The sequence below is a fragment of the Taudactylus pleione genome, unplaced genomic scaffold (genome assembly GCF_031769625.1).
Source record: "Taudactylus pleione unplaced genomic scaffold, aTauple2 ptg000520l, whole genome shotgun sequence".
In the NCBI taxonomy this organism is placed as follows: Eukaryota; Metazoa; Chordata; class Amphibia; order Anura; family Myobatrachidae; genus Taudactylus; species Taudactylus pleione.
Window position 1 is genome coordinate 8,176,512 of NW_028284922.1, and position 12,454 is coordinate 8,188,965.

Genomic DNA, 12,454 nt, shown 5'->3' on the forward strand with positions numbered 1-12,454 from the left:
CTGTCATTTTTCAAACAGGTGACAGTTGGGAGCTGATTGGCTGGAGCACCATTATCATACGCAACAAGTTTTATCACTCATTGTGAATGATAAAACTCGATGATAAATGAAGCCCTTAGGCTGCGTACACACCTATAGATACAGTATATTTGTCCGTTCTGTCTGATGTGAAGGAAAATCTGATCTGTTTTCTGGTGTTTGGGAGCAAATTTCTATTGTTATTTGCTCCCATACATTACCAATGCACTCGAGAGAGACACAAGTAACGGTGTGCAGATGCACTTTTGCATCATGGGGTGCACTCGAGAGAGACACTGGTATTGATGTGCAGACACTTTTGCACCACGGGGTGCACTCGAACAATAATACAGGCAGTGATGCAAGTTGCTCTGTAGCTCACAGAAGACACTGGCAGAGATGTAGTTGCACTGCTGCTCACAGGAAACACTGGAGACTTGGCACACAGGCAGAGATGTTGTTTGCACTGCTGCTCACTGAAAACACTAGGAACTGAACATGGAAACCAAGGGAACCTGGAACAAGACTCTACTAGCACATAGGAGTGACAATTGTTGATCAGGCAACTTCCTGGAGTTCTGGTGCCGGATATATACCCAGGGGTAGCAGATGATTGGAGCACAGCATCAGCTGACCGAGATCATGCTACCACTGGTTGGGAGGTTGTCACATGATAGGAACTATCATGGTGGCGCCCATGCTAGGAACTCCGATCCCCAACACACACAGCCGACCATGGAAGTTCACAAGCACCTAAGGCAAAATGCTCAGCACCTCGCCCATCACTGCACCAGACGTCTGACCAAATAAAAAGTCAGGTGAGAGATAGCCGATCCTAGGCCGAACCCTGACAGTCCCCCCCCCTTTCAGGGTGGACACCAGACACCCCCGAAGGCTCGAATGGAACTTCTCAGAAGGACAGAACACGAAAAGTGAATATCTCCAGATAATCCTTCTTGGGCTCAAGCTTCCAAAAAACCTTGAAGAGATCTTCACTAGGAGTACAAGAAAAAAAGGTTTTACTTGAAAACACCAAACAATCTTGTTTGAAAACATAAGAAGAGTTTGAAGATTATAAAGAACAAGGCACACAACTACCGGATGGTCTCTCAAACTTCAAATTGGACTAATAATCTGAAAAAATGGTCACTTAGTCATAGAAAGGTTGGTCACCAGGAAGTCATCGATTCTTCATCTTTTTCTGAGATTTTTTTCGAACCACTTGAAGAAGACGACTTAAGTTGCAAATGGTCTCTCACAGGAACTACTGAAAATAGTTTTTCATTGTACTCAAGATCGTAGTCAGAATCTGTATTATAATTCATCATTTTAGTAGTTTTCTCCTTCTGAATTGGCTGTCCTTGCGCCAGATTATTTTGGAAAAACTCAAAGAAGTGCATCTGAGTTTAATGGTGGAAGATGGTACTCTAAGGCTAGGGACTTCGTTGAGGCGAGTGTCTATGAGTGAACTGCCTGGATAAGTTGGCCTAAATTCTTTAATGACAGCTGCACTAAAAGCTACTAAGTCTGACAGCATCGGATCCTTTGAATCATAAATAGGCTCAACCCAGTCCCAAGCTTTACCTCGGAGAGATGAAATTATATATTTTACTACATTAGTAGGCTTGATTTCAGACCATGGAAAGAATTTCATAATAGCGATGAAGTGATCCACCAAGGCATAACACTGCGTTATATCTCCATAAAAAAAAATGGGCATAGAAACATCAGATGGATCCTGAGTGATACTTATAGATGTAGTGGTAGCATCATCTTGTGAACCTCTTAACTGATGGGATACTAAAATGTTTGACTTTGACACAACACCGGAAGAATCTTCCTTGACTAAAGAACCGGAGATCCTTTCTTGGTGCAAGAAACTTGAGATATTTCCCTGGGATACTGACTTATAAACCCCTTTTTGGGATGTAAGACTTGAGACTTTCTCCTGGGGTGTGAGACCCTCTTCCAGGGTGTAACACTGGAAAACCCCTGCTGGGGTATAGGACTAGAAACCCCTTCCTGAGGTGTGAAGGTTGAAAACCCCCTGGGGTACACAACTAGAAACCTCCTCTGGAGGTACGATGCTTGAAACCCCCTCCTGGGGTGAGGAACTTGAGACCCCCTCTTGGGGTGTGAGGCTTGAAACTCCCTCCTGGGGTGATGACCTCAAAATGAGGACCCTCTCTTGGGGCACAACACTTGAAATCCTCTCCTGGGGTATAACACTGGGAATCCCATCCTGGGGTAAGATACTTGGACCCCCATCCTGGGGTAGGATACTTGAAGTCCCTATCTGGGGAATAGCACTTGAAACTCCCTCTCGGGGCATGACACATGAAACTCCTCCTGGGGTATAGCATTTGAGACCCCCTCCTTGGGGTATGACACATGAAACCACTCCTGGGGTATAGCATCAGAAAACCCCTGTTGGGGTACAGCTCTTGAACCTTTGTCTTGGGAATAAAGATTAGAGACCCCCATCCTGGGTTATATAACTCGAATTGGAAACTGCATCCTGAGGAGAGAAACTTATATTCTTCTTCTGTGGTGAAGAACTCAAAACGAAGACCCTCTCCTGGGGTACTAAACTTGAAACCCCCTTTTGGGGTGAGAGACCCAAGGCCCCCTCCTGGAGTACAGGCCTTGACACTCCCTGTTGGAGTGTGGGACCTAAAACCCCCTTCTGGGGAAGCTGACTTGGCTTTTCCTTTCAGGTACGAAATATGAAACCCCCTTTTGGGATGCAAAAACAGAGACTTTCTCCTGGGGTGAGTGACTCAAAACCCCCTTTTGAGGTACAAAACTTGAAACCCTTTCTTGGGGTGTAACACTTGAAATGAAGGCCCTCTCCTGGGACGTAAGGCTCGAAACGAAGGCCCCCTTCTGTTGCGTGAAACTCGAAATTAAACCCCTCTCTTGGGGAATGTGACTCGAAATGAAGGCCCCCTCCTGGGGCATGAAACTCTAAATGAAACTCCTCTCTTGGGGAATGTAACTCAAAATGAAGGCCCCCTCCTGGGGCGTGAAACTTGAAACCGCTCCTTGGGGTTTAGCACCAGAAGACCCCTCCTGGGGAACAAAACTTGTAGCACCTTCTTGGGGTGAGAAACTTGAAATAGAAGCCCCCTCCTGGGGCACAGCACTTGGAACCTTTTCTGGAGTGTGAGACTTGCAATTAAAGCCCCCTCCTAGGGAACGGTATTTATGTCCCCCTCTTGGGTTGAGAAACTTTAGGTTCAAGCCCCCTCTTGGGGCATAGCACCTGGAACCCCTTCCTGGGGTGTGAGATTTGTAATTAAAGCCCCCTCCTGGGGCAAACACCCGAAAACCTCTCCTGGGGTAAGAAACTTGTACTTGAAACCCCCTCCTGGGGCACCGCACTTGGAACCCCTTTCTGGGGTAGGTCACCTGAAAACTCCTCCTGGGGTATGAAACTTTATTCTCCCTCTTGGGGAGAGCGACTTTAAACTCTCATTTGAGTAGATACCCTTGAGACCCACTCCCAGACTGAAAGACTTGTTACAGGCCCCCCGTCAAAAAGTTGAACCTTCTTTAACATAGTAGATCTTAATCTCTTGCCTGAAACTGAGGAAAGTTCATTTGCCGATGAGGTACGAAGAGAACTAGAAACAGGATCTCTGAAGCATAGGCCTTTGGTATCAGAGCTAGACTGGTGAAGGGAACAGTCTCTGATAAAATGATCAGAGCTCCCACAATATAGACATAGAGAAAGCTCTCTACGCCATTGACGCTCTGCTTCCAAAAGCTTGGGACGTCAAAACTCTGATGTCTGATTTCACTCGGTGTGGAGGAGGAACCAGAAGAATTTAAGGCAACACCTAGTAGCTCAGGAATAAATTGGAGGGAATCCTGTACTTGCTCAAAAAATTGCTGAAAAGTAGCCAAAAGTCTGGAGTTAGGAACACTAGAAAGCGGGAGGGGTTTGGTGGTAGAGAATTGTTTTGATAGTGCCAAAAAATTCTGCATAAGTTGTAGCTGCACTACTTCCTGGTTTTTTAAATGAGAGGCAAAATCCTGAATGGCCTCAATATCCAGAAAACTACCGACTTCCAAAATTCTTTGGGCCTGATCAAACTGTCAGGTTTGATGTCCTGGAATCCCCTATGAAGGGGTTGTGATCTTGCTTATAGGTAGAGTTCGGGGTAACAGGCTGGATATCATGACTCCTCATCCACAGGTCTTGAATGTTGATGAGACCTGGTCAAAGGTGCGGAGTCTAACCTGCAGGGATGTGTTCACCAGTGACCCATCCAAGCGATATCCAAGACCCATGGGAATAGAGACTGGAATATCAGTGGCCCAAAGGAAGTGCCTAGCAAAGGCACTACTACACCAGGACATGATGATACTTGGAATAGCATTCAAGAGATACACTAGAATTAGCACATGAGAGGTAGACTAGAGTTGGCCCTTGAGTGATACTTGAAGAAATGCACAGGAGGTAGCATTCTAATGCACCTTTGCACCACTGGGTGGTACTCGAGGGAGACACTGGTACTGGCGTGTGGACGTACTTCTGCACCATGGGGTGCCCTAAACCTAACCCTACCCCCCCAGCAGCTGTCTGCTCGTGGTGCCCGGCATCCCTTCGATCGGGATGCCGGGCGTCGGTCTCCCGGCATCGGGAAAATGACAGGCGTCTGGATATAGACGCCAGTCATTTATCCCACGCTGGGATACAGCAGTCGGGAAGCCGGCTGTCGGGATTACGTCAGCCATTTTCCCGACTGCATACCCTCCAGCCTGCCTAAAGAGTCATCAGTGCTTCTTCTGGGCCAATTGGTGACTGTATAGCACCACACCAGCATACAGGAATCAGACCCTCTGTGGCCTTGCATCATTCACTTTCATATTGGCTCCTTGCTGCCAGTTGGTGAGCTCTCCAGGTCTGTCATCCTTACCCCATCAGTGTTGCTATTTAAAGGTCTCCACCTCTTGATCCCCACACTGAGGGTCTCAGAAGCCTGTCAGCCTCCCTTGGCATCCCTAGAGCCCTGGCAGTCCCCACTGTTGCTGTGACTTGGATGACCTGAATAACTGCCAGAGCCACTCTCCCCCACAGTGGGCAACTCACTCCCCACTGAGGACAAGTGCCTTGTCTGAGCCTGTCACTCCACTGGTGGCAGACCTTCATGGTGTCTGTCTGCCTAACCTTTTTGAAAATATCGATGGTTGATAGCCATCCCTACCTTAGTGACTAGTATTTTTATGCAGTGAGTGGTGGCAGGTTGGCTTTCCCCAGAGGCTACTCATCTGTAGCTGTTTCTCTCTGCAGCCGCCAGGTACAGTGAAGGGGCAGGTGCCACTGGCCAATTGTTTCTGCGGCAGCTGCTTCTCGCTGTAGTCGCCGGGTAAATTGAGGGAGCAGACGATGCTGGCTGTGTATCTCCCCGGGTTGTCTAATAACTACTGTCCAATCACTATTTAGATACAGCTGCTGTCAAAAATATGCCAATGACTGGCTTGCTGCCTCCTGTTGCCTCCTGAGAATATCAACTGAAAATCACTCTCCCTGCATCCAAAATCATTCTGCATCTATAAACTGTAACCATCGGGATGCATGCACAGTGCAAACTCAATGCATCACCGTTTGCATGCAACATAGCTACTGCATCTACCTCTGAATCAGCCCCTGTGTGCTTATCTCCAGTGCTGGGATCTCCATATGGACTATCAGAAGCTTACTGCAGCATGACCAGGTCCTGGCAGCTTGCGAGGCCAGGAAATCTGCATCAACCAAAGAAGACCCTCGCCTCGTCCCTCCCTGAAAATGGGGGCATGTCACCATGCCCTAGCTTCATCCCCCAAATGCTGCAGCATGTCAATCATTATGAATGTGAAAGAAGTTGTGAAAGAAGTAAATATACAATCATAAGCATTAAATTCACAATCAACAGCAAGAACAAAAAGGAGTTACTGATGTGGTACCTTCTGTAATATTTGCCTTTATTAAACAGTAGTCTTTATTGATATGTTTTCTAAAATCCAATACAATAGAAGGTCGCAGAGTGCACCACATCAGCAACTCCTTTTTTTTGCTCTTGTTTGTGAATTTATTCTAGAGCTGGTGGTCATCATCACTTTTGAATATGTGTGTACAACTCGGTGGCTATAGCAGAGTTGTGTACACACCATCAGAAATATATATAAGGAATCTAGGCATAATCCAGGGAATTTAACCAGATTGTGTGGTTTATCAAATACAGCTGTACTCACTGTTACACTGTTTGTCCAGAGCATGAAGTGGAGCTGGTAGTGGAGTGGGTTTAGAAAGCTCATCTACTGGTGATTGTCTCAAGCATTGTGGCAATTGTGTAGGCACGGCAACAGCATTTATATGTGGGTACATGTCTCAGATCTCAGGAGCAAAGGGGAGACAGCTGTCCTCCAATGTATTGCTCATGCACAGTAAACAAGATCATGGTAAGTATCCATTTAGGAGCCATGTTGTTGGAGACTGTGCAGTAGTGCACTCCACTTCTAACAACCACATATTTATAAGTCCCAAAAGAAATAATTATCTTGAAAATCTCTCTATTTCAGGTGGAACCAGGTTATTTTTTATATTTCAAACACATAAGAGGTAATCCCACAACAGTATGTTCATTCTTCTCATACTATGTCACAGGTCTCATCTCATACCAGTCCATTCATATTTTCAAGATAATAATTTCTTTTGGGACTTATAAATATGTGGTTGTTAGAAGTGGAGTGCACTACTGCACAGTCTCCAACAACATGGCTCCTAAATGGATACTTACCATGATCTGGTTTACTGTGCATGAGCAATACATTGGAGGACAGCTGTCTCCCCTTCGCTCCTGAGATCTGAGACACGTACCCATATATAACTGCTGTTGCAGTGCCTACACAATTGCCACAATGCTTGAGACAATCACCAGCTGATGAGCTTTCTAAACCCGCTCCACTACCAGCTCCACTTCATGCTCTGGACAAACAGTGTAACAGTGAGTACAGCTGTATTTGATAAACCACACAATCTGGTTAAATTCCCTGGATTATGCCTAGATTCCTTATATACTGTATATTTCTGCTGGTGAGTACACAACTCTGCTATAGCCACCGAGTTGTACACACATATTCAAAAGTGATGATGACCACCAGCTCTTGAATAAATTCAAAAACAAGAGCAAAAACAAGGAGTTGCTGATGTGGTGCACTCTGCGACCTTCTGTTATATTGGATTTTAGAAAACATATCAATAAAGACTACTGTTTAATAAAGGCCAATATTACAGAAGGTCTCAGAGTGCACCACATCAGTAACTCCTTTTTGTTCTTGCTGTTGATTGTGAATTTAATGCTTATGATTGTATATTTACTTCTTTCACATTCATAATGATTGACATGGTGCAGCATTTGGGGGATGAAGCTAGGGCATGGTGACATGCCCCCATTTTCAGGGAGGGACGAGGCAAGGGCCTTCTTTGGTAGATGCAGATTTCCTGGCCTCGCAATCTGCCAGGACCTGGTCAGGCTGCGGAAAGCATCTGATAGTCCATATGGAGATCCCAGCACTGGAGATAAGCACACAGGGGCTGATTCAGAGGTAGATGCAGTAGCTATGTTGCATGCAAACTGTGATGCATTGAGTTTGCACTGTGCATGCATCCCGATGGTTACAGTTTATAGATGCAGAATGATTTTGGATGCAGGGAGAGTGATTTTCAGTTGATAATCTCATGAGGCAACAGGAGGCAGCAAGTCAGTCATTGGCATGTTTTTGACAGCAGCTGTATCTAAATAGTGATTGGACAGTAGTTATTAGACAACCCGGGGAGACACACAGCCAGCATCATCTGCTCCCTCAATTTACCCGGCAACTACAGCGAGAAGCAGCTGCCGCAGAAACAATTGGCCAGTGGCACCTGCCCCTTCACTGTACCTGGCAGCTGCAGAGAGAAACAGCTACAGATGAGTAGCCTCTGGGGAAAGCCAACCTGCCACCACTCACTGCATAAAAATACTAGTCACTAAGGTAGGGATGGCTATCAACCATTCAGGCCATCCAAGTCACAGCAACAGTGGGGACTGCCAGGGCTCTAGGGATGCCGAGGGAGGCTGACAGGCTTCTGAGACCCTCAGTGCGGGGATCAAGAGGTGGAGACCTTTAAATAGCAACACTGATGGGGTAAGGATGACAGACCTGGAGAGCTCACCAACTGGCAGCAAGGAGCCAGTATGAAAGTGAATGATGCAAGGCCACAGAGGGTCTGATTCCTGTATGCTGGTGTGGTGCTATACAGTCACCAATTGGCCCAGAAGAAGCACTGATGACTCTGGAGGCAGGCTGGAGGGTATGCAGTCGGGAAGCCCCCTGACGTAATCCCGACAGCAGGCTTCCCGACTGCTGTATCCCGGCGTGGGATAAATGACCGGTGTCTATATCTAGAGGGTTAGGGTTAGGCTAGGGGGAGGGAGGGTTAGGGTTAGGCACCCCCGGGGGAGACTTAGGGTTAGGCACCCCCCAAGGGACTTAGGTTTAGGCAGTGGGGAAGGGGGATTAGGGTTAGGCACCCCTAAGGAGGGTTAGGGGGTTAGGTTAGTATATACTTACCTTAGGGACGATCAGGATTTCCAGCGCTGTCGGGCTTCCGTTGCTGGGATGTCTGCATTTGTCGGGCTGTCATTGCCGGTAATCGAACTGCCGGCCATGTGGCCGGCGGTATTTCATACTGATTCCGGCTGAAGTGTTAAGTTATGTGAGGCTCAGGCAGACAGTGTGTCCTCTGAGCTATATGGCTCTTTTAAGAGCAATGGAGTGGCAATTTTTGCAAGTCATAATTGCTCATTTACTATCATATGTAAATTGGACAAGATATTTGGTTTTGGTAGGGATCTCTATGACATCACTATTGCCTCCAATTATCTATCCAATATTATTTATTGACATTCAACAGGTAAGTAATGGGGGCTTTTTCATGATGGGTGATTTTAATATTGCACCTGATCCCTTGTTAGATAGATCTTCTGCTTGTGGCCCATGTAAGTTTAAGGTTAACTCTTCAATTTAAGTCTTTTTTAAACAACTATTAGTCGGGTTTGATTTATATCATGCATAGAGGGCTAAACATCCCACTGTTAATGATGAAACATTCTTTTGTTCAGTAGATATGTTATACTCTTGTATAAATCTACTATTATAAATAAATGAATTCTTCAGCAGGTTTCTTGTGTTTCTATACTTCCAGTCACATGATAACTCCATTCCCCACTGCAGATTACAATAATTAATAACAGTCGGAAAACAAAATACTGTAGGACAAATAGAATTAATTATACAATATCACAATCTAAAGAATATATGGAGAATCCACTACAGTGTATTAAAGGGGTGATTCAACAGTGGAAAGAATTGCAAAGCTGCATGCAGGCAACTTTGCAATACCGTCCCTGCAAATATGCAAATGCAGCAGGAGGTGTATGACACCACCTTCTGCATTTGTGATCCCAGAACTGCGACCAAGCCTGGGATCATGGTGGACAGTGCCGGGCCACCAGCCAGCTGAGTAAGCCTCTGCTTATTCAGGCTGGCTGACTTGTGAGGCTAGGAGACTGTCTATCTATGCAGTCCCTGGCCTTGCCACTCCGGAAAAATGGGGCAGAAACTCCCCCGTCTCCAGGAACGGCAGCTGACCCTGCAACAGCCCTTAAATGCGTCTGTTTGTCAAGCCAGGCAGAGGCAATGCAGGGGCTGCATGCGATTACGCAGAACTCATTCTGCACACTTGCAGAATGGGTCCTGTGTAGATTCCCAATAATCGGGAATCTGTGTTCAGCTGAATCAGCCCCAAAATAGAGTAAAGCATGTAGCAATTGCCAAATATATAGGCATCAAATGTAAAACACTAGATCACAAAGAATGGACAATTTAAAAGGGGAAGGAGATTACCGGAAGACAACAATTCCATATTGTACCAGTGTCGAAGTTGGATAATTGGATACGATCGCTTGCAATTATTATCTGATGAGTTAGTCGACTATGGTCTGATGACGAATTGATTGGATTCTACTCTGCATCAGCGCAATTCTGATACGCACAAATATATATTTATATATCACTACAGAATTTGGTCAGAGTGTGGAAGACAGGTTTAATGTGTATGTCTGTGGGTGGTTGCATATGTTTTGAGAGACTCTGCATACTGATACAGTATGCCTGTGACAAATAATTAAAAATGTAGCACAGTCTGAATGCAAGGTTGGGAATCATTGTCAGAGGCCTGCAGGTCGTTAGCAATAAAATACCTTTATGTTCGGTGCTGTTTTGGTTCATAGGAACTGACACCTACACTCTAATTAAGTGGAGAGGGGCCTATCGCAAGCTACCAGACAGAGTGGCAATGGCAAACAGCTGGGAGTCCCCACCTGCTTAGAATTAAACCTTAATTTACAACTTAGAATTTGGTTCAGGAAATGTCTAAATATTAAAATAATGCCAGTAAATAAAGCTAGGGAGATGTGAGATATATATATATATATATATATATATATATATTTTTCACATCACAAATACACTGAATTACATAGCACGCACACTTACATGGTTACACATCTCGTATGTGTAACTATATGCACGCACCTTTGAGTGCACATGCACCCACATATACACACAACGCATACTAGCAAATTTACACAATTATCTTACACTCACATATGCACATACTTATAAAAAGGTTCCTTCACAGTGAACGTGATATTAGAGGTTTTAATTGCATATAATTACGTTGTGAAATGTATGTATATGATATTTAAGGTACAGAACTATTAGACATGTCATGTTTGGTACCATTCTAAATCCCTGTTTATTTGCAGGTCATTGGTTTCATCCGCAAGGAAATCGCATCATGCGTCTGCAAGATATGAATTATAGGTTAGAATGTATCTCTGTATGTAGTGTTTTTTTTATTAGTTCTTCAGAGGGAAACCTAAACAAAGAAGCAGTTGGAAAGCTAATCCACAGCTCTGATGACACCATATGAACTAACCAATGAACAAAATGACATGGAGCAAGAACCAATGGAATCATGCCAGCTCATCTCTATTGTTGTATATGTGATCTCTGTGGTATATAGGCTAGGACTCTGTGAACTGTAAGGGAGTCATTTTCCCTTACTAGATGACTGCAGGCTTCAGGATTGATGGCTGAGTACTGGATTCCAGAGCGCTAGCATATGTATCGGTCTGTACCTTTGTATTTACTTGCTTTTTGCGCTAATTATGTTTGATCTAAACGTGTAACTTTCTTTTTATTGCAATATAACTTTTTGTGCATTGGAACCACAATTGGATTGGAAAGCAATTATTTTACTTGTAGCGCTAAATAGCGACATTTTGGATATATAGATTTAGGGGTATTCATACCAGGCTGTCCACTGAACTGTAGATCAGAGAGTTTTTTTCACTTGAGGGGGTAGAGTGTGAATATACAGAAGCTAGATAAAAAAAAAATAATTTCTGTCCCTTATCTTTATTAATAGACATTTCCATCCAGTCCATATGGAACAAATAGGACACTTTAGGTTGTAAAAGAGCTAAAGTTAACGTATCAAATTAAATTACTTGGGACAGTATGTTTTTTTTGGGCGGCAGCCGCAATTTTTGCTAGTAACTGGTGTGTACCCATTGGAAAGGCATGGGGAACTAGATGGGGAAGTAATATCTCACAGAGCCCAATCAGGAGTCATCTCAAAAGTTATGCCTAGTGTGGTTCAAATATAGATATGGACTAAATACCACAATAACTGTACCTCCTCACAGAACCACATGCAATGCATCAAATCCACTTCTGGCTGTTTACACTTAAAACAATTGGAGTCTGTAGAGACCCCAATAATGAATCTCAATTTAAGGGTGAAATAAGCATGGTACAATAATTTATATTGCATCTCTGCATATGATTCTGAAATTAATTGCTTGTTTAATTTAACAAAATATTTAATAATGGTGGACATGGGTATAGTAGGAAATGTAGAGTGCCATTTGACCATTCCCATTGCCTCCGTATGTGAAAACAATACATGTTGTATATGAGCATAGATAATAGAGGTAGAAAACACCAGAGTAGAGCAGCAAGACAGCACATAATCAAATCCACAACCCTCGGTTAAGGTAGGAAGTTGGTGTAATAAGGCGGTGACATAGCTACATACAGATGTGTCCACATACACCTTTCTGAAAATTGAGCCATGGACTGCCATTCATGACATCAGATAACCAGCCCCGCCAAGATATACATGTCAGGACATGTGTAAGGAGGCTGAAATATAGTGTAGTACCACTTTTCAGACAGCAGGTGGCATTTTTAGAAAAGTATACTGTGGCTGCCTAAGTAGAAAGCTGGAGAGGAAGATCCTATACAGTAAGCTGCCTCCCATTGCAGTGCCAGACAG

The 12,454-nt window shown here is 44.4% G+C and overlaps 1 protein-coding gene across 2 annotated transcripts in view; it reads right to left on the minus strand.

Moving 5' to 3' along the window:
• Window positions 1–12,454, minus strand: part of LOC148501326 (uncharacterized) — a 667,086-nt gene that overhangs the window by 300,821 nt on the left and 353,811 nt on the right. The gene's annotated exons all lie outside the window — the stretch shown is intronic.